The 24,480-nt window shown below is 38.6% G+C and overlaps 1 protein-coding gene across 1 annotated transcript in view; it reads left to right on the forward strand.

The window, feature by feature from the left end:
- Positions 1 to 24,480, forward strand: part of NRG1 (neuregulin 1) — a 461,683-nt gene that overhangs the window by 64,071 nt on the left and 373,132 nt on the right. The gene's annotated exons all lie outside the window — the stretch shown is intronic.

A 24,480-nucleotide genomic window follows, 5' to 3' on the forward strand; every position in this document is an offset into this window, starting at 1 on the left:
GGCTAAAAAGCAGATTAACTAGAGATGGCAGCATGAGAAATTAAGAAGAAAATGCTGTAAGAGAAAAAATAGCAGGAAAATTAGTAAGAAATATATTTTAACTAAAACACCATTCTCACTGTGACATCTGTGTTCCATGCAGATGTAGCAAGGGCAGTGGATTCCTCTTCCATATCCTCCTTATTCAATTCTGTTTCAGTTTGATAATGATTCCTGCAAGTTTAGGGATGTTCTGTGGGAATTACTGGCAAAGCCGAGAGGAAACATACAGGTTTGTTCTTCGTTTATTTCATAAGAAGCTTTTACAGGTTTGAAACTCTCAGTCTAGTACATTTATTTGATGAGTGTTTCTTTATAGTACTGACAAAAAGTCTCACACAACTTGCTCTTCTCTTCAATTGTGTGAGCTTCTCTTTCTGCAGTACTATCACCACCTAAACTGGTAGACATAGCTGCTTCTTATAATCCTCAGAAAGATGTTTTCCTGCAGTATGGCATTTCTCTCATCATTGGGGTGGTGAGGTCCTGGCACATCTGCCCAGAGAAGCTGTGTTGCCCCATTTCTGGAGGCACTCAAGGCCAGGTTGGATGGGGTCCTGGGCAGATGAACTGGTAGCAGCCCTGCCTGTGGCACAGGTTGGAGCTGGATGGGCTTTGACAGCCATACCAAACATTCTAGGATTCTATGATTTCATCGTATCTGCCAGAAGTTGGATTCCTTTTTTTTTTTTTTTTTTCTTTGATAAGATCTGTCCCTACATCCTTCATTTGGTTGCACTAATAAAATCACATTGTGTGTTTATTTGAGATACCTTGCAATAAGCTTTGATTAGTCTGTGAGGAATCACAGAATCACAGAATTGTAGGGGTTGGAAGGGACCTCCAGAGATCATCAAACCCAACCCCCCTGCCAAAGCAGGTTCCCTACACCAGGTTGCACAAGTAGGCGTCCAGGTAGGTCTTGAATATCTCCAGAGACGAAGACTCCACAAGCTCCCTGGGCAGCCTGTTCCAGTGCTCTGTCACCCTCACCATAAAGAAGTTCTTGTGCACATTTGTGCGGAACTTCCTATGCTGCAGTTTCTGGCCATTTCCCCTTGTCCTGTCTCCACATACTGCAGAAAAGAGCCTGGCCTCCCCACTCTGCCCCACACACCTTAGATATTTATAGACCTAGATTGGATCCCTTTTCAGTCTTCTTTTCTCAAGGCTAAACAGACCCAGTTCACTTAGCCTTTCTTCATAGGGGAGATGCTCCACACCCTTCACCATCTTTGTGGCCCTCCACTGGACTCTTTCCAAGAGATCCCTGTCTTTTTTGAATTGGGGAGCCCAGAACTGGACACAGTATTCCAGATGAGGCCTTACCAGGGCAGAGTAGAGGGGGAGGATCACCTCCCTCGACCTGCTGGCCACACTCTTTTTAATGCACCCCAGAATGCCATTGGCCTTTTTGGCCATGAGGGCACACTGCTGGCTCATGGCCAACCTGTCGTCCACCAGGATGCCCAGGTCCCTCTCTGCAGAGCTCCTCTCCAGCAGCTCATCCCCCAAACTGTATTGGTGCATGCAATTATTCCTCCCCAGATGCAAGACTCTACACTTGCTTTTGTTAAACCTCATCTGATTTCTTACTGCCCAGCTCTCCAGCCTGCCCAGATCTCGCTGAATGGCAGCACAGCCCTCAGGCGTGTCGGCCAATCCTCCCAACTTCGTATCATCAGCAAACTTGCTGAGGGTAGCCACTATCCCCTCATCGAGGTCATTGATGAAGATATTGAACAAGACCAGACCCAGCACCGACCCCTGCAGAACACCGCTAGTTGACATGAATGGGTTTCCTATTACCTTACAGTACCTTGTGTACTGTCAGGGTGATATGGTCTGTGGCTGGCAAGAAAAAATCTGTGATGTCTCTATCCAAAAGAGAGTAACAAGCCCACTGAAGTCTCTCAACTTGTTTGAACCAGGAATTTATATAGGAGAATTCAACTCAATATCTCTGGGATAATGCCTCATGGTGTAGTCAAGTGGCTGATGGCAGATTGCAGAAGAGCAGGCAGAAAGAGTTAAAGATATATTTCTCATGAGGATTGAACCAAGTAATGAGGAATACATGGTTACAAATGTGCAAGCCTCCTGGATGAGCATGAAAACAGTCCAACGATGATACTTGAAACAAATATCCAGTCCTCTGCCTGGGGCTTTAATTCTTCTCACTGTCAAGTCTTCTGTTGTCTGTCTGATTGCGTAGGGTAGGGAGAATGGAGAATGTTGCAAGAGAGCAAATCTCCATTATGAAGTAGCAGAAAAATGACAAGGAAAATAGCAGCAATTGTCAGGAGCATGTTTTAAACGTCTCATGAAAGGAAAAGAATATATTCAGTGAAGCATTTAGTTCACTTAGCTTTTATGGTGCTAGGCAAATAGAGTTATGACTGCAAGTAATAGAACATGTAATTGTATGCACGCTTCTCTCAGATTACCGCGATCACCAGAATGGTGGTAATGCTAATTAAAGGTATTTTGAAAACACAAACTGTTTGGAAGTGCGCCTGGGAATGGGATTTTAGGAAATGGATTTTTGTTTTAATGGAAAATGGTTTCCATTAAATTTTCAGTGGTAAACTTCAAACTAAAATGTTGCTTCACAAAATTATTTGCATGCTGATACTACCAAATGAATGTCCTTTCCTTTTCTAACTCTGAGGTCTTTGCTAATTTCAAAAGTTTATCTATTTCTTGCCTTCTCATTTTTGTTCTTGTCACATAAAGCAAGAAGATTACAGGTATGGATTTTTCTTTTGTACATTTTTCCTTTTTGCATAATAAGTCCTTTTAAGCTGACTTTTAGAAAGAATTACTCAATTCTTTGTGTTCAAGAGTAAAAAAGTATAAATAAGTAAAAGGAGAGATTGGATTTAAAAAATACTCAATGTCTTGAAATCTAAGCATAGGATGTCAGTGTGAATTAGTACTTTCAGTTTAAAAACAAAAAACAAACAAGAAGCAATTCTTCTGTTAAGCAGTTTTCAAAGGAGAAGAATCACCCTTTCTTCAGCAGTGTGCAGCTGGACATATTGACTTTTTGTTGAGATGTTTTCATGGAAAGAATCATAGAATCTCAGAATTGATTTGGATTGGAAAGGGCTCTTAAAGATCACCTAGACTGAGACATCTTCCACTACATCAGGTAGCTCAAAGCATTGTCCAATTTGCAATGAAAGGACATCCACAACTCCTCTAGACAACGTGTTCCATTGTCTCACCACCTTCATCATAAAAAATATCTTCAATAAAAAATATATCCAATCTAAACCTATTCTCTATTAGTTTAAAACCATTGCCCCCAGTTGTACCACTAAGAGGAATCCCTTCAGCTGGAGCTGTATGACTAGCGCTCTCAACAACACCTATATTGTTCTTTGTTGTGGAGCAAATAAAATCAGTAGAATGAATGTGTAAGAGAACTTTCCTGATTACATCCTGCTTCAAAGGCTTCTGTCCCTCACACATATACACTAAGTCCACTTCAGAACTTATCTCAAAGGGAACTTAAGAGACAACTTAATGTTTTCTTCAAAATCCAGACAATTAATAAGAAGTTGTTCAGTTTGTTTATATGTATCTATCTCCTTACCCTTCTCATCCAGACAAACATTTTTGTGCTGCATCACCATTTCTTTTTTCGAGCCTTCCCCCAAGGCAGCTATTTTAAATGATTTATTAGAGCACAAATACTTCAGCACAAGATAAAACCATGGATTCATTCTACAACTGGATGACAGTAGTTTGGCTGAACTGTCAATTAAACAAATTGCTTGAGTATGTTTCCAAGTCTCTTAATTCTTCAGAAATAATAAAAAAAAGCCCTCAGAAATCCAGAGCTGGCCTGCAGGCAGGGATTAACATATTGAAGAAGTTCATATTTAACCTTTTCAAGGTAAATTCTTCATACAGACTAGTTACTATTTTTCTGTTGATGATATTCTTATTCTTGTGCTTTTGCAGCTAGAACTATTCCTAACAGATCTTTGCATAGCATTAAATTAACATTTTCCATTTCTACAGTACTTTATTCATCACTGCATCTAAAAACTTTTTACAGATGAGTCAGTTATGTGCTGGCAAGTGAACATCATATGAGCTCAGTGCAAGAACGTTGTATAAGAGCCAGCTTTATTTCTTGTAGTTGCTACTTATCTTTCAGGAAAACTTTTAAGGATCTCTTGAAACAGCAGAAACAGATGTTGAGTTTTTCAGTTTCTCGTTCAATTTTCTGAAACACTGTCTGTCTCTCACTTTCTCTTTTCTTAGTCCAAGGCTAGCTTTGTGTCTGTACTGGTCAGCAACAAAACACAGGATCACTTTTCATCTTGCAGTGTAGATTTTGAGTCAGAATGACCAGGAGGGAAAACAAAAACTAAGAAGTCAGAAGTGTACTAGTATCTGACAAAAGCAAGTCTATATTTCTGACAGATGCTTAAATGAAAATGAAAATTCTAATCATATGAATCTATAATGTCATGTTGTTCACTTCAATGTAACACCACAGTCATATGGAAATCCTTTGCCTACTCTGGAATTCAGTTCAAGACATTCAGACTTGCAGAAGCATGCTGGTGGCCTTTCTCTTTGCACCTTTCTTTATTCTCCTGCTGCCATTATGCTTGTGTTTCCCTACTTCTCTCCACTGAACAGCAGCCTGGTGACTTGGACGTGTATGCATGCCTCAGTGTTAGGAGGACTTCCCATGATACTCAAGAGGTGGGCTGGAATAGTCATTTCCTCTTCCCTTCTCTCTACTCCACTTCTTTCAGTGTCTTCTTCCCTCTTTCTTCTTGCAGAAAACAAGACCATTCGTCTCCAGTGACAATGCCTGGAAATTATCTTCCTAATTCACTCACTTTGGCAGTACAGAAATATGTTCCGTCCGGTCTACCTAATGCACAGGAAGAACTATTTTGAAGGCAGTTTCTTCTGCTGTGTTTAGTATAAAATTAACTAAAGGTTGGAGGAAGACAGCAACAAAAGGCCATTTCCAAAAGTTTCAGAAGCTTAGGCTTAAAGTTAACGTCTTCAAAATGAGCAAAGTTTTTGTCCCTTTTTTTAGCTAGTGAACTTGCTCTTCTTCTTAATACAAAAAGAAATGTGTGAATTTGAAGAGGTGCATATCAAGCAATTAGGATCAACATCTGTTGTTGTCAGTGCCTGCAGTACAGGCAGAGCTTTTGAAAGCACTTACAGCTTCTGAAAGTCTGTGGATAAACATGATGAAGGGCAATTTTCTCTTCTCTGTTCCCTACAGAGAAACTCCATGTCCAAGGACCAGAAGCAATGGCATGAAATGTTCTGCCAACAACAGGCTTAAATGTGGGACCAAAACTGAGGTGCAGTTTCTCTGATTAATATAAAGATTCCATTAGATCAGTAGGCGTAATTAAAAACACATGGATGTATAACAAAAATGAGAGTTTTGCATTTGGAATAACAGCTTGTAACTTCCACAGAAATGCCTTATCTTCCCTAGTAACACTCATGCTCAATTGTGCTAAGAAGTGTTCAGAATGTACCTACATACTAGTACTACATAACAGAGTGTTCAGTGAATGCTGTAAATATAGCATATCAAGACTTATGCAGTCACCACTGTCAAGCAGAAGTTCGTTTGGCATATAAAAAACTCAGAAATGAATCCCTGAAAATAAAGCTCCTAAATTGTTAAAGAAAACAACATGCTGCCACTTTTCTTCTCTTTAGTTTTAAATGGTAGGAGTTTTGTGTGTAACCTAAACTGACAGGAATTTCAAAGTACGGATTAAGGAAAAAAAATATCTGTCTTTAATACAGCTAATGGGTGCATAATTTTTACTGCTTGGATGAATGTTTGCACTAAAAGATAACCTTCCTCTAAATCTTCTTAAGAAATCATAAGGAAAGAAGCTTCCAAGTTTGAAACTTAATTTCTCTTGAATCATTTAGCACTTCAATTTTGATTTTTTTAAAATACCATGGAATGCATTTTCTGTTCATGTCATAATAATAATAGTCAAGGGACTGGCATGTGAGAAGAGATATCTTCACAAGTAGAAATAAAGGGTGTTTTGAGGGAGAGAATTGGTTGTTCAGAGAGCTGCAGGGATGCAAGAAGCACACAAGTTTTGGAAACCGAGAGGAGATTTTAGGTGCTTAGCTTTATGGTTGCATTTTTTGCCTTCTGAATTATGTCCTGTATTCCACTTCTCAAGTAAAAGGAAAAATGCAATAAATAAATAGAGTTCTGAATTGTGAAGAATTGTTTGGACATGTTATTCTCCATTTATTTTAAAGAATGAAAGCAGATATTACCGATGGTTCTTTACTCCAAACAACTGCACAACATTTTTAATAGAGACCTCAAGGGGGGTTGTAGCAAGCATTCAGCAGTGTTCTATTTTTTTCTATTGAATAAAAATATTTTACCATCTACTTCAAAAGAAGACCTTTTTGAAATAGCATCTGTTACTATGAATGACTGCTATTTCTTTTGGAGGTGATGGTAGAGATAGTGGGGATCAAGAACTGGAAAGGTCTGGTGGTTCCCTGATTCCATACTCCTCCTGTTGCAGCATATATCATATAATATCATATGTAGTCATAGCATATTATCTTAAAACAGCTAAATATCGTGGCTTAGCTGTTTATGCTGTCAGCAGCTCTGATGCCATATTTCAGTGGATTTTGAAACTGGAGTCTGTCATTTTGAATCCATATTATCTAGTCAAGATATAGTAGCACACCTTGGAAATTATTCCTGCCTCAAAAGAACAGTCTCAAGACTCTAGTCTCCATTCTATCTTTGAAAAATAAGAGAATGTGAAAGAAGTTTCTTCTTATGCACCTGCCAGAGTGCACAAAAGGTTTGGAATCTAATCTTTGGACACTGTCAAGACTTCTTTTGAGTCTTTGGTACCTTTGACCAGATTTTTTTTCTTTTAACAAGATTCAAGAATCACTTATGTTGGCAAGTGGATCATCAAGTCTAATCATCAACCTAATTCTACCAAGTTTGCCATTAAACCTTTTCCTTAGTATCATTTCTATATAATAAATACCTCTTGGGATGGCAACTCCACTACTTCCCTGGGCAGTCTGTAACAGTGCCTGAACACCCTTTCTGTGAAGGAATTCTTCGCATATCCTGCCTAAACTTCTCCTGGCACAACTTGAGGCAGTTGCATGGTGTCCTATCACTTGTCACCTGAAAGAAGTTACCAAAACACCTTGCAATCTCCTTTCAGATAGTTGATAGTTGAAAAAAGACTCCCCTCACTGTCCTTTTCTCTGAACTAAGCATCTCCATTTTCCTCAGCAGTTCTTATGTATAGTTTTATATTTACCTAAGTATGTGGCTTTCCAAGTCTCACAAGAGTAATTGGAAAAGAATTCTATGCTGTTCAAATATGTTAAAGACTTCTGTACATACTGAATAATTTTATTTTTACTTTCTTCTCTCTCTCTCTCTCTCTCTTTTTTTTTGATTAAGGAAAAGTACTGTGGAAATGGGAATGGGGAAAAAATGGGACTGGAAAAGGGTGGAATAAGAAATCAATTCAGCAACAAATCTTCATTCTGGTCTCCCTAGAATATTCATTTAGCCCTGAATTACTGACAGTTTTCTATGTGTTCTTATATAACTCTACTGTTCTCAGAAATTAATTTTCTTAATTTGGAGAGAACTGAGATATTGCCTTCCACAGCAGGTCCAAGGTTATTACGCCAACTGTTTGTCTTCTTTAATGTGGCTCTGAATTATGCATTTGTATTATTAAGTTGGCAATAGACTCTTGAAGAAATGCTACAGTGTCAGATACTCCATGTTAGAGTCAGAATTAAGAAGAAATGTGTTTATTATTTTGACAATATGTATTTTGACAAGTTAGATACATCCTCACTTATGTGACTGATTATTAGTGTAAAAACGGAAACACAATCCTTCTGTCTGATTGTCTTCAGCTCTTAACTTTAGTTACTGTATAAATGGCATCTATGCTCATTTATTCTCAGTCAATTTCAAACCCCTTCAGCTCACTGCTACACCTCCTCACAACTTTCCAAGAGAGGTTAGCCTCATTACTCACTAAAAATCTGATAAACCTTTATTTATTTATTTATTAAAGCTAGACTGTCTAGCAGACAAACAGTCTCTTTTTTACTGCTGAAGTAATTTGAAGTCATTTCTGATACTCACTTTTTGGTCAGCTTGTCTCTTCATTTCTTTGGGCAAGTCCAACAATTCATAATTCAGTTATTCAATTATTTCTCAAGCATCTAGCTATGGATTATTTCTTTTCCTTCTTGGAAAGGTAGTAATGAAATGGCTTACCACCCGTCGAATTTGTAATGTGTTTTTCAGACAAAGATCAGTTCATACAATCAGGTTCAGAGATGTGGGTCAGCTCTCTCTGTGTATCTATAAAGAATAATGCTATAGCTTACAGAACAGTTGTGAGATAAAAATTCTTCTCAGTATGCATTTTTCTTGACAGTCATTTTATATTATCAAAAGAAATGGGGAGAAAAACATGGAACCATGTTGGAATATTTTATATTTAAGTTAAGATAAATGAGAAAATCTGCTTAGCTTGTAGGCTGCTTAGCACTGTGTATTTGCTAACTTTTAAGAAATTTGTATTTAATTTCAAGCCATAAAAATCTTGTTAAACTCAAGGTAGAATATCAATTAGATACTAGTAGAGCTCAGACATTTAAAGGTGAAAATACTTATTATACGGAAGTAGTAACTGTCTTGGAAAGAATTCCTAAGTCTGAGTTTTAAACAGTTAGTGATGTGCCAGAGGGGAAGGCATGTCAGAGGTAGAGTACAGCCCCAGGGTGCACTCCGATTAAGCCTGAATTTTAAGCTACCCTCTGGAGTTTCAAATCGGAACATGCTCATATTGCCTTCTATTTGTAGTGAATTGTTTTTGAACCAAAACACAATTATTTTCTTTTTTATTCTCTTACTTCATCATTTATTTTCTCCCCAGAACAATATGCCTCATATTCCTTAACAAAGTCAGCAGCAGCTGTGATGGCAGGACTTCAGTGGATATGAATTCACTCCATCTCAATACTTCTTACTAAAGAGCTGTCCCACTCCCACCTGACCAGGCACTTCTTGCAGCCTGCCTGACTGGGCCTGGTTTAGTTAGCTTTCGTTTGCTGATGTGTTTTGCAAGATATGTAACCATTGTAAATTTGAAAACATAGTTTCTAGAATCAGTATCTCTGTTAGAGATCATGTTTGTGTCCAGAATAGCATTTATACAGAATCAGTTGAACTTTTCATACCATTAGTTGCTAAAGAATCCTAGCATTTCTAACTCCTAAGGGGAAAAAAAAATGCTGAAGAAATGCCAAGTCATGATCTCTCTCCTGCATGTTTGAACTGCAAAGTTAGCATTCGGTCATTGCTATTAATGTAGTCAACAAAATTACATTGCTTTCTAAAATCAGATTTTCCCACAGCATACCCCTTCCCCATGATAGGTTCAAGTCAGCTTAGTGATCCTTTTCTGTGTCAAGGCAGAATAGGTGAAATTAGAGGATATGACTAATTAATGCAACATAAACTGGACAATACATTTCTCTGCTTCTTCTTTTTCTTGGATTTATTTGTCTGTTTTGTGTTTTCAACTTTGGGTTTGGTGTCAGGTGTGATACAAAAAAAAAGAATGATAACCTATATTATTTATTTTGTTTTATCTGTATCATTTATCTTGTCCTTTATGCTTTCTTGTCCTTTCAGGATGCAGATAAGACACCAGAACACTTTTATCCCTATGTAGCTGGATAGCCTACCCCCTGCTCTTTGTGCTAATGAAGACTTGCCTTTAATGAAGATCTGCCATGACGATGGTGGATAGACTGAGAATGGGAAGGATGGTGTTAATCTCATCTGTTCTTTCTGAACCTGTCGTTGGAGTTCTCAGGCTCACGCTAGGAGGTGTAGAATGATCTGTTAGGGAAGGACTGAAGCATCTGCTACATCCTTCCTTGAGAAATTTTGTATTTGATTTTATGTAGACTAGTTCTTGACAAAGCTCAATTGCTGTGTCCTAAATCAAAGTTAAATTCTCATTAACTTTTGAGAGGCAATTGCTGTCAAACTTTAGCCACAGATTTACTCTGCCATGTACTTTGAGAGTATGGGGGTTTGTTTGTTTATTGACTGTACTACAAAAAAATTGGGATAATATTTTGAGGAAAAATATATTGGAAAAAAAAGAAAAAGATTGAAAAATAGTTCACCTGGCACAGAAAAATGAAAGGACAGAAAGGAAGCATAAATCTTTAGTTATAATTATTTACCTTCAGTAAGAACAGCAGTTGATCATGTGGTTCAACTGTGGTGTATCAACATACAGGCGTTGCAGACTAAGTCCTGCATGTTTTCATCTCTGCTGAGTACTGTTTATCTAATAAAGAGAGAAAAGGAAAAACCTAAGCTAGTCAAATGTGGCTAAGAAGTGAAAAGATATGAACAAAGAGCAATCCAGCAGTCACAGCTACATTTATATCTCTGCTGCTAAACTTAATACAAGACCTCCCACAAAAGCTGTCTTGTGTCTAGGACTTAGATCTCAGCTGAAAACTGTGCTAAAGCAGGAACTACCATATTTTAGGCTTTGCCCTTTCAATGTCCCACCTGTTATACTTAATTTTGTTTTATTTATTTTTAATTAGGATGACACAGAGGTTAGAATATAGGCTTTGAAAAATGGGCATGTATAATGGCAGATGCTGCATTTGTATGCAGATATAGTCAGGTACTTGAAAAGCTATTTGACGATTGGTTATAAGGTGAGTGGGTTTGAGCTATGAGTACAGTTGCAGACTATGATACAGAGCTGTGGGAATCCATGTAGTTGCTGAGGTTGGAAGGGATCTCCAGAGGTCATTCTATCTAACATCCTTGTGCAAGCAACTTCCTTCTGTGATTTAATTTTCAAAGCAATATATATTCAACACTGTGCTGCAGCTAAACGCAGAAATGCTCTGCAGAAACTTCTGAAGAGCCTTTGCTGAAAACTGAAAGAAAAGCACACTGACAGCAATTTCAGGAAACCATTTACATTCCTCATGTTGCTGGGGTCTTTTTAGCCATCATCTGAAGATAATTTTAAGTATTACTTTACTAAATGTTTTCAGGAATTCAGTTGTAGGACAGGAAATGTCATTCTCAAAGGTTACTTGAAAGAAAGAGAGAACACTCAAGACTTGACACGTGTTATGAGAAGAATCAGAAATTTAAATTGAAAGCTGTGTCAAAAAGCATATTGATTTTCAGTTCTCTCGTATGTGACAGTCTTATGACAGCCTTTCACAAAGTCTAACACTGAGAACATCTCATCACTAATTCTGCCACACTTGGTTTATTGTAGAAATAAAAGCTCTGATCTCCTATTCTCCAGGTTGAAACTCCCATGGCTCAGCTTGGTAGGGAAGCTGAGGTCCCCAAGGCAGCATGCTGTGCAAGGTTGTCTCCAGAAAGTGTCTTCACAGAATCACAGAATTTTAGGGGTTGGAAGGGACTTCATAGATATGGAGTCCAACTCCTTGCTAAAGCAGGTACCATAGAATAGGTTGCACAAGAAAGTGTCCAGATGGGTCTTGAATATCTCCAGACAAGGAGACTCCATCGCCTCTCTGGTTAGCCTGTTGCAGTGCTGCAGTTCTCTCACAGTAAAAAAGTTCTTTATTATGTTAACATGAAACTTCCCATGATCCATCTTCCGCCCATTGCCCTTTGTTCTATTGCTACACACCACCAAAAAGAGTCCACTCTCATCAATTAGGCTCCTGCACTTAAGATGTTCATGTACATTTAATGAGATAACTTCCTAGTATTCTCTCCTTCAGGCTGAACAGTCCCAGGTCTTTCCTTATACAGGAGATGTTCCAGGCCTTTCTTCAGTGCTGTGGGCTTCTAGAAATCCTAAGATATTGAGCTGAAGTGCTTGGGGAAGTAATGAATTATGCTTTAATTTTATGTCAAGCCAGAGCATCATTTCATGGACAATCCACAGTGCCTCATTTCAGTGTATTTCAAATCACCAAATTATAGAATCAAAGAATGGAGTAGGTTGGAAGGTAAACTGTAGTCCATTCAATCCCAACCCTCTGTCATGGGCTGGCTGCCGCCCACCAGCTGAGGCTGCCTAGGGCCCAATCCAACCTGGCCTTGAGTGCTTCCAGGAATGGGACATTCACAGCTTCTCTGGGTAGCTGTGTCATAGCCTCATCACCCTTTAAGGAAAGAATTTGTTACATCCAACCTGAATCTTCTATATTTTAGTTTAGAACCATTTCTCCTTGTCTATCACTATCAGACCATGTAAAAGTTGCTCTCCCTCCTGCTTATAAGCTCCTTTTATGTACTGGAAGGTCATAGTGACATCTTCCCAAAGCCTTCTCTTCTCCAGAATGAACAAGCCCATCTCCCTCAATCTTTTTACATAGGAGAGGTGCTCCAGCCCTCTGATCATCTTTGTAGTCCTCCTCTGGTGCGAGGCACTTTTCTTACTGAAACGTCTTAATTTAGTTTTGCAAGGTCAATAGTATACACCTGTATTGAATTACCAAAAGTTTTAAGATTAAAAATGTTTATTGTGTATGGATGTTATCTGTGTTTAATATAGAAAGAAGGTTTGAAACTTGATTTGGCAGTAGCTCGATTTCAGTCCTTCTTGGACAGAAAGGAAACCAAAGGTCTTCAAGTTGGCTGTTGATAAATTGATTTTTTAATGTTTTTCCTCTGTGAAGCCAATTTTTCAGGTTGTTTCAAGCTTTAGCGAGGAACCTAAGTATACTGAAATGCTTTTATTTAAAAATTACATCAGGAACATGGTAACTACAAAGCTAAATTTCCTGTCTGAGTCAAGGAACAAGACCAACTGCTTTCCTGTTATGTCTGTTATCTTTAATAAGCCCAACTTCTGATGTCCATTACTAAATGCTCATGCTTTTATTTTTCTTTCTTTTTTAAAAACAAAACAAAACAAAAAACAAAACACTTTATGTTCGTATCTTTTAGGGAAAATCTTAATAATGTGTATCTTCTTAAACTTAACAGTATGTGTTTTAAACTTCGAGGCCTAGGAAAGCAAGCCAAGTATATCCTCCACATACACAGGAACCTTCAGGTATTCTTCTGGAATGCTGTCTACATCTGAGTGCCTCTACAAACCTGAGCCAGGGAAGGTGAAACTGTCCCAGTGGACAACTAAGGACAGGGAGGCCTGATTCCAGCATGCAGTGGAGGCACAAGAGCTTGGGCAAGGTTGAAAGGCACAGAAAGGGCATTTGTTATAGTCAGGCAGAGCTGTCTGAGTTATACTGTAATTTAGAGAACTGATGGGGTGTTTTAAGCAAAGCTCTTGATGCAAAACAGAATCTCCCCATGCTCCAGTTCCCTGGGGATTTAAAAAGAGCCTGCCACTGTTTTTCACCTTGAATTTCTACCTCTTTCTGTTGTTGCTAACATCTTTCCTTACTCATCTCTTTTCCATGCTCTTCTTAGGGTTTCACAAATCCTCTGAGTGGGATGCTTGCTGTCAGTCATATATCCTCCTGTGTGGTTCTTGCTATATGGCTGTCTTTTTCTCAAGCTCTCATGCTCACACTCTTTACTTTTCCAGTCCTATTGTGCGTCTGTTTCCACTAAGAGGTTTAAAACAGGCTAGTATAAGGAGCAGTATTCACCTGTTGGCAGTCATGGCACATTATGATAGGCATCAAAATTCTCATTGTTTGTTAACTGATACTAACATTTTGGTAAAACTCCTGGGACATTCTCCTTTTAAAAAAAAAAAAAAAAAAACAGATCAGAAATTAATTTCATTGCTCCATGTCACAAAGTACAGTTTGACTCTGCAAGGCTGTTGTGTGCAGAAGCTTGGGATTTGGGCATGAAGTTGTGTACCATGTCACATGCCACTATGGTCAAATTAAAATAGTGAAAAAAACATGGCTGTGATGCATGGGGGTGGTGCAGGTGAATCAAGAATATCTTTACGAATATCTCTGCCCTCTTCTACATCGGTCTTACACAGACTATCCCCAGATGGGGACAGTCCCATATGGCCTCTCTTGTTACAGCATTCCTGAAGCTCAGGCGCACACACAAAGAAAGCTAGAAGTTCCTGGTCTTTTTCATGTAGAAAAAGAATACAAAACAGATTAAAACCTTCCAGCAGTGACCAAGCTGTGGTATTTCCTACAGAACCTCACACAGACACAAGAAGACAGATAGAAATTAATGCACTTAGCAGAACAGATTATGATTTTTTATTTATTTATTTATTTATTTAGAAGGAATTATCTTTCAAAATTAGGAAAAAGGAACATTTTGTTGTCTCCTTCTTCTTCTTCTCTTCTGTTTATAATTTACCAAAACTTTATTTCTATTATCCTTGGACTTTGCACTCCGATTTTGGTCTCTCCAAGTAGCCTTTCACACTTGCCAGCACTGGACACAAAATATGAGAGTATATAACATTTTCTCTGAGTTGGAGTATGTTTTCTGCGTTACATAATTACTTTAATAATGCTGTAAAGATTGGATTTGAAAGAGCACTTTGAGAACATTGTAAGAAGTACTTGTTCTCACTGGAGAGTCGCCAGATAGAAGTGGTAAAGTTTTGTTCAGTATAGCGTTTCCAAGAATACTGTACTTTTTTGTATCTTGCAGCTTTCTTCTGGTTTGTTAGGTATAAATGATAGAAGGTTGCCGAGTTTTTAAAATGGGGGGTTATTTTCTGAGTATTCAAACAGTATTAGGAACTGGGAGAGATTAATTGCAGTGTCACTCAGTTGTGTGCTCTTTGTTCCAGAATTTGGAGGTAGATCATACTTCTTTGTAAATATTTCTGACTTCTTTTCTTATGCGATACTCAGAACTATTTTTTTCTTCTTCCCATAAGTTTATTATCCTGTATTGTTTTCAGATCATTTTTAGTGTTCTTGCATTTGCAGCTCTTGGGTTACTGGACAAACTCCTTGCAGAGCACCTTGTAGATGCAGCTTCGTTTCCTCTTCTGCAGTAGGAGTGTGCTCTGGAGGAAGAGCACAACAACAATTTTGACTTACTGGATTTCCTAAAGAAACATCTTTGCTCCTTCAGAAGAAAAGAGATCATTTGTGCTGGTGTGGGCTTGTTGCTTGCATGCTGGAATGCACTACTATCATAGAGCCTGAGTTCCAGTAAGTTCTTTGTTATGCTTGTAGTTACTGTGTGCACTTAAAACACAGGAATTTCCTCAGTCTCTGTTATTTGGACTCCAGGTCACGAACATCAAGAATGTGGTGTCTGTTATCTTCTCCTCACTGGTGAACAGAATGCTGGGGATGAGGAGGAATTGTACAAAACCACTGTGAAAAGCTCTGATCAATGCAATGCTCTTGTTAGCTCTGTGATCATTTGTATTTTTGTCAAGAGGTCGGCAATCCTTTATATACTGTTGCTGAAAAGCACTCCAGCTGGGCTTTAAGGCTGCTGAGCTATTGAAAAGCCAAGTTTAGGCAGATAACATTCGTATCTTCAGTCACTCTATCTTTCAAACTCACAGAAGAGCAGTGTACACAATTTGACTAACCAGCTTCTCTGTGCCACTGACCACTTAGTTACTGCAAAGCCATTTTATTTCATATATACACTGAATCTGTAAGACATTTGTTAAAACTCAGTGACTACTTACTCATATAGACTGGAATAACATATGAGAGGGAAGCAGGGAGGGGTGGAACATGAGTCTGTTTAAAAAGAACTCCACTTTTTATACCTTGAGACAGGTGATCTGTATGTTATGTACTACACGGGGAGAAACATTTTGCTCAGACTCACGTATCTCATTTTACTGGAGCTGTTCGGGATGAAAACTGGCTGAATCTGATCGTGCATTGCAAGATCAGATCTGCCAGGAAGCATGGTATGGTTATCAGGCCCCCTATCCTCTTAATTAACTGTTCTGCTGAGTTTTGGGATTGTTAAGGATGGTTTAGTTTTTGAAGAATTCAACTCATTCTTAATTACAGTGAGAATACAATCCTTTAGATAGTTGTCAACATTTTTTCATATGTCCTTTGCAAAAAAGAAGAGGCAAAAAAAAAAAAACAACAAAAAACAACACTGTAAGTATCACTACTGCAATTCAGAAAGGATTCACTTCACAGAACCTATAAAGGCATAGGTGTTCATGCTGATTTTGAGGAGGGAGTACTTTCTTTGTAGTACTTTGTGATTATTATAGTCTTTCCATGGCAGTTTTGAGAACTTCAGTGACCAGATTCTGGGCTTACTGTGAGGTAAGGAGTGGAAGAAGACAAGGAAACCTAACCCCTCCTGCTCTTTGTGAGCTGTCTCTGCCTTGGAATCGGGGTCTTCTTCTCATTAGAACTGTAGATGGCTTGTCTGTAAATGGAAGGATTGATAAACATCTCTTCAAATAAAGTAAGCCTGACCTATCTCTCTCCACCTTTGCTGTCAGAAAGACCCGGCCACTGTACTTATTTCATGCTCAGCTTGTGCAGTCTCATCAGTCCAAAGTGGACACGGTGAGGACTGATCAGGTTTTGTAGGAGGTACACGGTTTTCACTGCTGGAACTGGTTCAAATCTTGTGCATGATCTGTAGTCACATCTTGTACCGGAGTGGACCTAATCATGCTCACCCTATTGCAAAAATTAACAAGAGCAAATGACTGGAAACTATTAAAGAACTAGTTCAGATCCTGGCTGCTATTTCTTAGCAAGGAGCATTGGGCCTGGAACAAGTTTGATTTGTCAAAAACCTGCTCTAGTTTTACAAGAAATCCATTGCACTTTAACTTGTAATGTGAATGTTCTGCAGTGGGATTGTATAATACTGTGGTATAAAATTTTGATATGCAGTAAAATTGGCCTTGTGTCTTTATCTCAAATAGAGAGAGAGAGAGGGGAGGACATCCAAACCTTGTAGAGGAAATGTTGCTATGACAATTTACACCATCTAAAAATATACTCCTGCAAACTTAAGAGCACAGCTAGTAACAGCAAGGTTTCTATTCTAGGATGAAACTGAACGATTTACTGAGAGTTCAGAAAGTGGTAATTCTGCCAGGAGAATTTCATCCTTGACTTATACCTCTACAGTCAAAGAGTTTAGTCTCCGGAGTGGACAGTAAACATTTAAAAATACCACTCTGAAGTATGGAAAATCCAGCTTTTAAATCATAACTCTGAATTCAATTCCAATCAATCTAGTAGTTAAACCACAGTTACCATAATGCCACAGCAGGCATTTTGGTGGCTGGGTTTTCTGTGGAGAATTGCATGTTATCCCAATAGATTACAGCTTTCAACAGGTACTTTTTTCACAGAGGTCTGTTCCACCTCTACAGTATTCTTTTGCCCAGCAGTTATTCGTATATGAATTGCAAATAATCCTTTTTCAAATGCACCTCTCTAGCATTCAGACTGGAGACTTGTTTCATGTCACATTGTTAGAAAACCAATCCTAAAGAAATGAAGCACATTAATTAAGTCCCCTTTTTCCACGTGCATAAGAGCTGCTTTTTATTTCTGTTGACTTTCAAGTAGTTGTGATTTCACTTTGGTGTTCTTGTGGAATCTAACTGTTCACAGTGCTGCACAATTACATAGTAAGATGCATAAAGTTATCCAGAACCATGCAGAGGAAGGAAGGGTGTGAGATGATGTGGGAAGAAATGCACCTGAAGTGCTCCACAGCCATTTTGTGACAGAGTCGAGGTAAAAAAAAACTGATTTTCATGGCTTCTTTTTGCCTTTTCTTTGTCTGTAAGGTCTTCTACAGCTATCTGGAAGGCAGCAGTAGAGCTAATATGTTGGCAGTTTATAGCTCCTCTCAAAAAGGTTTGCTGTGTTAGTGGGGATAGAAGTGAGGAGTGGCATTTTCACCTACTGCAGGACAATACTGCCTAACTGCCTATCAATAAAAACTCACGTACGAGAGTTTAGAGAGTGTCTGGTTATCAGACTCCTTTAACTGCATTTTATGTGAATGCAGAAGTGTTCATATTACTGTGCATTCCCATTATCTCTGCAGCCCAAGCAGGACAGTAGGCTGGGTTTGTCTTGGCCAGTAGTAAAGTAGTAGGTGGAAAATGAGGAAAATACCTAAGATGGCTAGGAGCAGAGAAATCACACAGTGATGGTTTTTTTGCTTCCAACTGATTTGCAACTCATGCTCTTTCTGAGTAAGAAGTAAATTTAGAAATTTTATAACCCTAAGTGTATTTTTCATTGCTTTGCTGAACTCATGACCTTTTATCTTCTAAACTTCCTAGAGCATCAAAAATCCACAGCTGAAGTGTTCAGCAGATGACAATAAAAAAAAAAAAAGAAAAAAATCTGCCTTATTTTTCTCAGACGCTCTGCAAGATAATGTATAAAAATGCATAAAAAAAGAAACACAAATAACTCTTAACCCACCCTGTGCATATCTCAGGTGATTTTATACTTCACATATCAAACCTACCATCTTTTTTTTTTTTTTTTTTTTTTTGGAGGTGAGATAAAGGTCATAGCTTAGTATTTTTTTTTAAAGTTTCTGAGATTGAAAGGGCAAGGACTGCATATGATATTTAAAACACACATGACTGTGCAGTGAAACGGAATCAGAGAACCATTAACAGAGCAGCAGGTTGCCCAGGACTATGTCTGGTCAAGTTTTGAATAGCCCCATTGATGTATACTTTGGGCAACCTGCTCATTTCCTTATGTTTACATGGGATTTCCTGTGTTTCAGTTTGTGCCCACTGCCTCATACTCTGGCACTGGGCAGCAGTGAAAAAGGCATGGCTCCATTGATGTTTATAGACATTGACAAGATCCTCTCAGAGCATCCTATTTTCTGGGCTGGCTCTCAACCTCTCTTTATAGCAGAGGTGCTCCAATCCCTTGATCATCTTGATGGCTGTATGCTGGACTCTTTCCGATATGTCCACACTTCTCCTGTGCTGAGGGGGACCAGAGTGAGTGCAGTACTCCAAGAGCAGTCTCGTCAATGCTGGGTAGAGGGAAGGGTCGTGTCTCTTTACATTGCCTGATGAAGCCAAGAATACTGTTAGTCTTCCTTGCAGCAAGAGCATATTTCTGACTTGTATTCAACCTGATACCTACCAGGCCTCCAGGCTCTTTTTTGCAAAGCTGCTTTCCATCTGTATGGCCCTTATCATGTAGGATCCTCCTCCTTGCCCTTCTTGAGGTTCAGTGTGACATCTTGTTTCTTCCAATCTTCAGAGACTTCCCACCATGACTTTTCAAAGATAATTGGGAGTGGCCTTACAATAATATCAAGCAGCTTCTCAGCACTCATGGGTAAATGGCAGCAGAGCCCGTAGACTTGTGCAAGTTCAGCTTGTCTAAGTGTTCCTTTATCTTGTCCTCCTCCACTAGCACTAAATCTCCTTTGCCTTGATTTTCCCAATGGACTCAGTGGCCTGGTATGTTTGCAGACTGATCTTGTAGGTAAAGACGAAGGCAAAGAGGACACTGAGTACCTCTGGTTTTTTTTCATCTTCTTTGTTACTGAGGCCCTTGCCTCCTTTGTCAGTGGACCCACTTTTCCCTTGATTTTGCTCCCAGTGTACCTGTATAAGTCTTTCTTGTTGCCTTTCACATGCCTTGCTAGATTCAATGCCAGGTGGGCTTCGGCTTTCCACCCATATTCCTACATGCACAGATGACGTCTCTATGCTCCTACGGGTCAGCTGCCCTTGCTTCCACATCCCATACACTTCCTTCTCATGCCTAAGTCTAGTCAGGAGCTACTTGTTTGTCCATCCAAAACTCCTGCTGCCTTTACTTGATCTCTTCTTGTTGGAACCTCATGTACCTGTGATAATCCTTCATGTCTTATTCTCTGTTCTTTTCTTCATTCTTGATAGCCCTGGTTTTGTTTTTGATTGCCACTAAACACCACACTGATGTTGTCAGAAAACTGCTGTATTTCTGAGAAATTTTCTCTCAAATTGAAGAGAGACTGTCATTAAAATTAGACCAATATGGCTTAGTTTGTATATTACTTTTTATTTACTAAAGTGCTATCAAAAAGACCTACTGTGTTTTTCTTGTCTGATTCAAATAGGACTACCACCAGGTTTTGTCATATCTATTCAGTGGCCATTACTGGGCTACCTTTACCACTGCAGGGTCTATCATATACAGAAGTGGGCAGTTCATTATCTTTTTATGAACTTCTTGAACAAGAGAATAAATCTGCATTATGTTTTCTCTATAAGAGATATTAAGAACAGAGAAATCTTGTATGCTGAGGAAATTTTACTAAAGCTTGTAACCATTCTCATCCAATCTCTGAAATTCACATGAGAGGGTGCAACACAATACATAGAAGAAATTACACTGTTCCTTCTACTGGTGTTTTGAAGAATGCATATGATAGAGAAAATGGACAAATTCATATGATTATTGAAAATAAGTGAGTCAAATTTGGAAGGATCAACTTGTTTATTTGGAGGCTGAATTACTAGGTACAATTCTCTGGACTTCAACATAAGGACAGACCACATCCTTGCAATACTAAAAAAAAGTTTAGGAATGACCAAAAAGCACTATAATCAGAATAGTCTCTTTATTTTCATACAGGTTAAAAGTTAGATTGTCTTTGGCTTCTTTTTCTATTGTGTCTTTCAGTTTAGGCTATGTAAATTGTTTGTAGTAACCTGCATTTTCTTAGTGTGTTCAGCTTTTAAACTGTTGTGTGGGTGGAAAAATTGGCAGAGCATTGTTTTTTTTTTTTTAAATATAGGGTATTTATCAGCAAAGATTTTCAAAATAACTTCACAGTTCTTGCACTTCTGTTTCATTTAACACAACTAGAGAATGAACCTGATTTTTTTTTGTAATTTTTCTGGCCTTAATTTTATCTAAAAATCAACAAATTACTTAGCAAAGTGAAATTTCAGTGCTTTCTTTGATTTCTTTCTTAAGAATTCTGCACTTAAAAAGTAACAGCTCTGCTGTCACTTCTATATATATTAATAACTTACCTTTTCATTCAGCTTGAGTTTTCCTATGCACACTGAAGGAGTGTTATCCTTAACTGTGCATTAAGAGCCACACTTGTACATTATTTTGCTTGTACACATAGTGTTTCTTAATGCATTGTAAAAGCTACTCGCACTTATCATGGCAAACCATTCCATTGGATTGGAGCCCTGGTTATACAAGTAAGAGTAGAGCTGAGTCCCCAGGTCTTGTGTTCTTAGCCTGAGCTTTCCTGGTATATTTCTGCACACTGCAAACTCCATAATCTTGTGCTGATACTTTTCTTACAGTCACCTATCCAGCAGGGTTTGTATTCTGTAAGGATAAATTGCAAAAAAATTCTTAGTGCTGTTAGCACATAGATCACCTGGCTGCTGAGCTGAAGGATGGATATTCTAGCACAGTTTGGGATATAGGCCTAATCAAGTAGTTTCTGGGAAGTATGATCTAAGAAATATATATATATAGTTTCAGGTCTGCAGAAAAAAAATGGGGAGATGGAGGAGAAGAAAAGAAGAGAAATGAATTCATTAGGATAGACGCTTTTTTTAGAAATACATGACAAAGCAATGAATAACGCTATAATGGTATCAATTATCATCTCTTGGGATGGCTGGATGAGGACATTTCAGTCCTCACAGCGGGTTGCACAGTGCAACATTCTCTCATTGCAACCCACTTGGTTTCTACCTCTGATCAGAACCATCCATTTCCCCTACCATATTAAGATGGTAGTAATGCACTTCCAATCTAAATGCGTATGTACAGATCTTTGTGAGCAAGATGAAAAAAAATTTAAAGAGATCTAAATGGAAATTGAATTTTCTAAGTCTGGAGAGGCTCTCCCTTGATGCTACAAGGACAACAAAATCCTTGCTACAAGGGATACTTAAAACTTTAATTTGTTTGTGGTATGACCTTCAATATGGGAAACTATGAAAAATTTGGGGGTTCATGTTAGTGTCTTGCAGTTTTTATGAGTGCTGTGTGTGGGTACAGCCAGTAAAGTTCATAAAGAACCAAGGCTAGATCTTGAATTTATAAAATAAAGGAGGGAACATTGAACTACTTACAGTGTTTCGAGGTTGTCATGTGCTATTTCTTCAGAATCATATATTGAGGAGGCTTTGTGAAAAGATGTGTCCTTGGATACTTGTATTACAAAGATTGTCTTTTATATTGGGATTTTTAATAGTGGGAGGATATCTGTCAGCTTGGAAAACAAGTTAAGTATAAGCATACTTTCTAACTGCTTGTACTGAAGCTATTGTCTCAGGAATCCAAGTATTTGGCATTGACTCTGCCTTAAAGAAGCATAGAGAAGCATAACTTTTTTTTTTGCTGAGGAAAGGAAAGCAAAGGCTCAGGAAAATATGTTGTACTGCTACAAGGACACTGGTTACACTGGATACTGTCAAAAATGGAAAACTTTATGAGACTCCTCACTGCTTGCTTGTCTTTAGAACTGAGCCCAGTATTTCCTTTGAGTTAATTTCACCTTTAGAAGGTGGCAGAGATAAATAACTGTAGATATGTGTTTTGTTTTGTTTACTTTGCTTTGTTTTGTCTTGTTCTGATGCTTAAAGGTAGGCAGCTGGCCACCAGCACCACAGGAACCCATGTCATCTCTCAGGATGGGGCTGGTGTTTGAGGAAATGTACTCAGCATTAGTATAAATATAATGCATTTTGGGGTATATTTAAGTGGATTCTATCAGCATCAGGCTGGGAGAACAAAACGCTGAATATCATAGTCTCTATATTAAGCACAAGCAAGATTTATGGAGGTAGGACAGAGAACTGGGTCTCCAAAATGTTTTGCTTGCAGGATGGACTTTTTATTTTCCACTTCAAGCACTTTAAATGTAACCTTTTTTCCTAAAAAGACTAAGGCATCAGAGTTCAGGTGAGCCCTTTCTGGTGGACCTACCAATCCTGTCCTGGTGTCTTTGCCTTGACATGTATTTTTAACTTTGTACTGAATGCACTGTCTTGTTGAATCTGATGGTGGAATCCAGGCCTGGAACTACCTGTGCTAATGCAAAGTTGAAGAAAAGCCTTCATTGTTTCATGTGCAATGGCATATTTGGGATTCCAGCATGTTTGCATGCCTGGGATAAGTCTACAGAGAAAGGCAAAGATACAGCAATGTGAAATTCAAAGGGAGGAGTTCTGATGTATTTGTTTTCCAGGGTGAGCATGGAAATGCCTCTCTCTATCCAGGGAAAGGCAATGAGGCAAGGAGCAAAATGAGAAGTCTTGCAACAGCAGAGTAAGAGTTTCAACAGTAGTTAGGGAGTGGAGGAGTGGGAAGAAGAAATAACCCTTTTTACTTCTGCATGGAAGAATCTAGCAGCCTCAGAACACCAGCTGTTGCCTTCCTTGCAAAGGAAAATGAGATGTATTTTTGCCTTGCTTTGAAGTATGCAAGGCAGAGCACCGAGGTCAGTGATGACTAACTCAGTGATGGTGGGTGTGGAGGGAAGGGGAAGTTACAGCTCTGTTCCCACCAAGCCTGCAGACTTTGCACTCTATAGTCAGTCAGTTTCTCTCTGACCCAGTTTCTCTGGGAGAAACTCAAGTGCCTAGTCCTAAGGGGATGTTGTGAAAACTGAACATTGCAAAGAGGAGACACGGGTCTGTTCCTTGGCCATAAGGTGCCTCCTAACTCCAATAGTTGTGTTAAAGTTTTTATACCTGACAGTTTTAGGATGGATTTGTGCATCTTCTCTGCTCAGATTGATGTACAGAGTTGGAAACTGAAGGAGAGGCTTTACTCTTCTTTCAGCCACCGATGTCCTCTTCTTGGAATTGATCTTGCCTTTCTGAATTGCTGGTAAAAATGCAGATGCCTCTGATTAATTAAAGTGGGTCTTCTTTTGGCACAGGGCATTGTTATGCTGTCCATATATGGAAAGAATGTTGCAGGAGAGCATTAAATCTGGAGCTGTTTTCTGTTTCTGCATGTAGATTCCTAAATGGGTGCATCTCCATACTTGAGTTCAGTTTCCAGAGTCACTATAATCTGCCACCTGGTTTCCTTTTTAGTAAATGGTGCTGATTTATAGAACCAGAAAACAAATTTTGGCTTCATTACATATTTTAAAATCAGAATCCATTGACTTAGGTTGCTTCTGATACATACTTACAACAACTTTGACTTTGTTCTTATGTTGATGTTTAACAGAGATGTACACATTAGTTGCTGCCTGCAAATTACTTTCTTTTAGAGTAAAATGACTTTAACACTGTATCTGACCAGAAAGACTGCCTTTGCCACAGGCTGGTCAATACTTCTGTGTAGATGTTTTCAGTGGGAAAAACCAAAACCAAAACAAAAAAATGCTAAGATTTGAAGATCAGCCTTTTACCTTCTGGCATTGTCCCTTAGTTTTCTCACTTATATCTCTCA

Source organism: Meleagris gallopavo, chromosome Z (assembly GCF_905368555.1).
Source record: "Meleagris gallopavo chromosome Z, MGAL_WU_HG_1.1, whole genome shotgun sequence".
Lineage (NCBI taxonomy): Eukaryota > Metazoa > Chordata > Aves > Galliformes > Phasianidae > Meleagris > Meleagris gallopavo.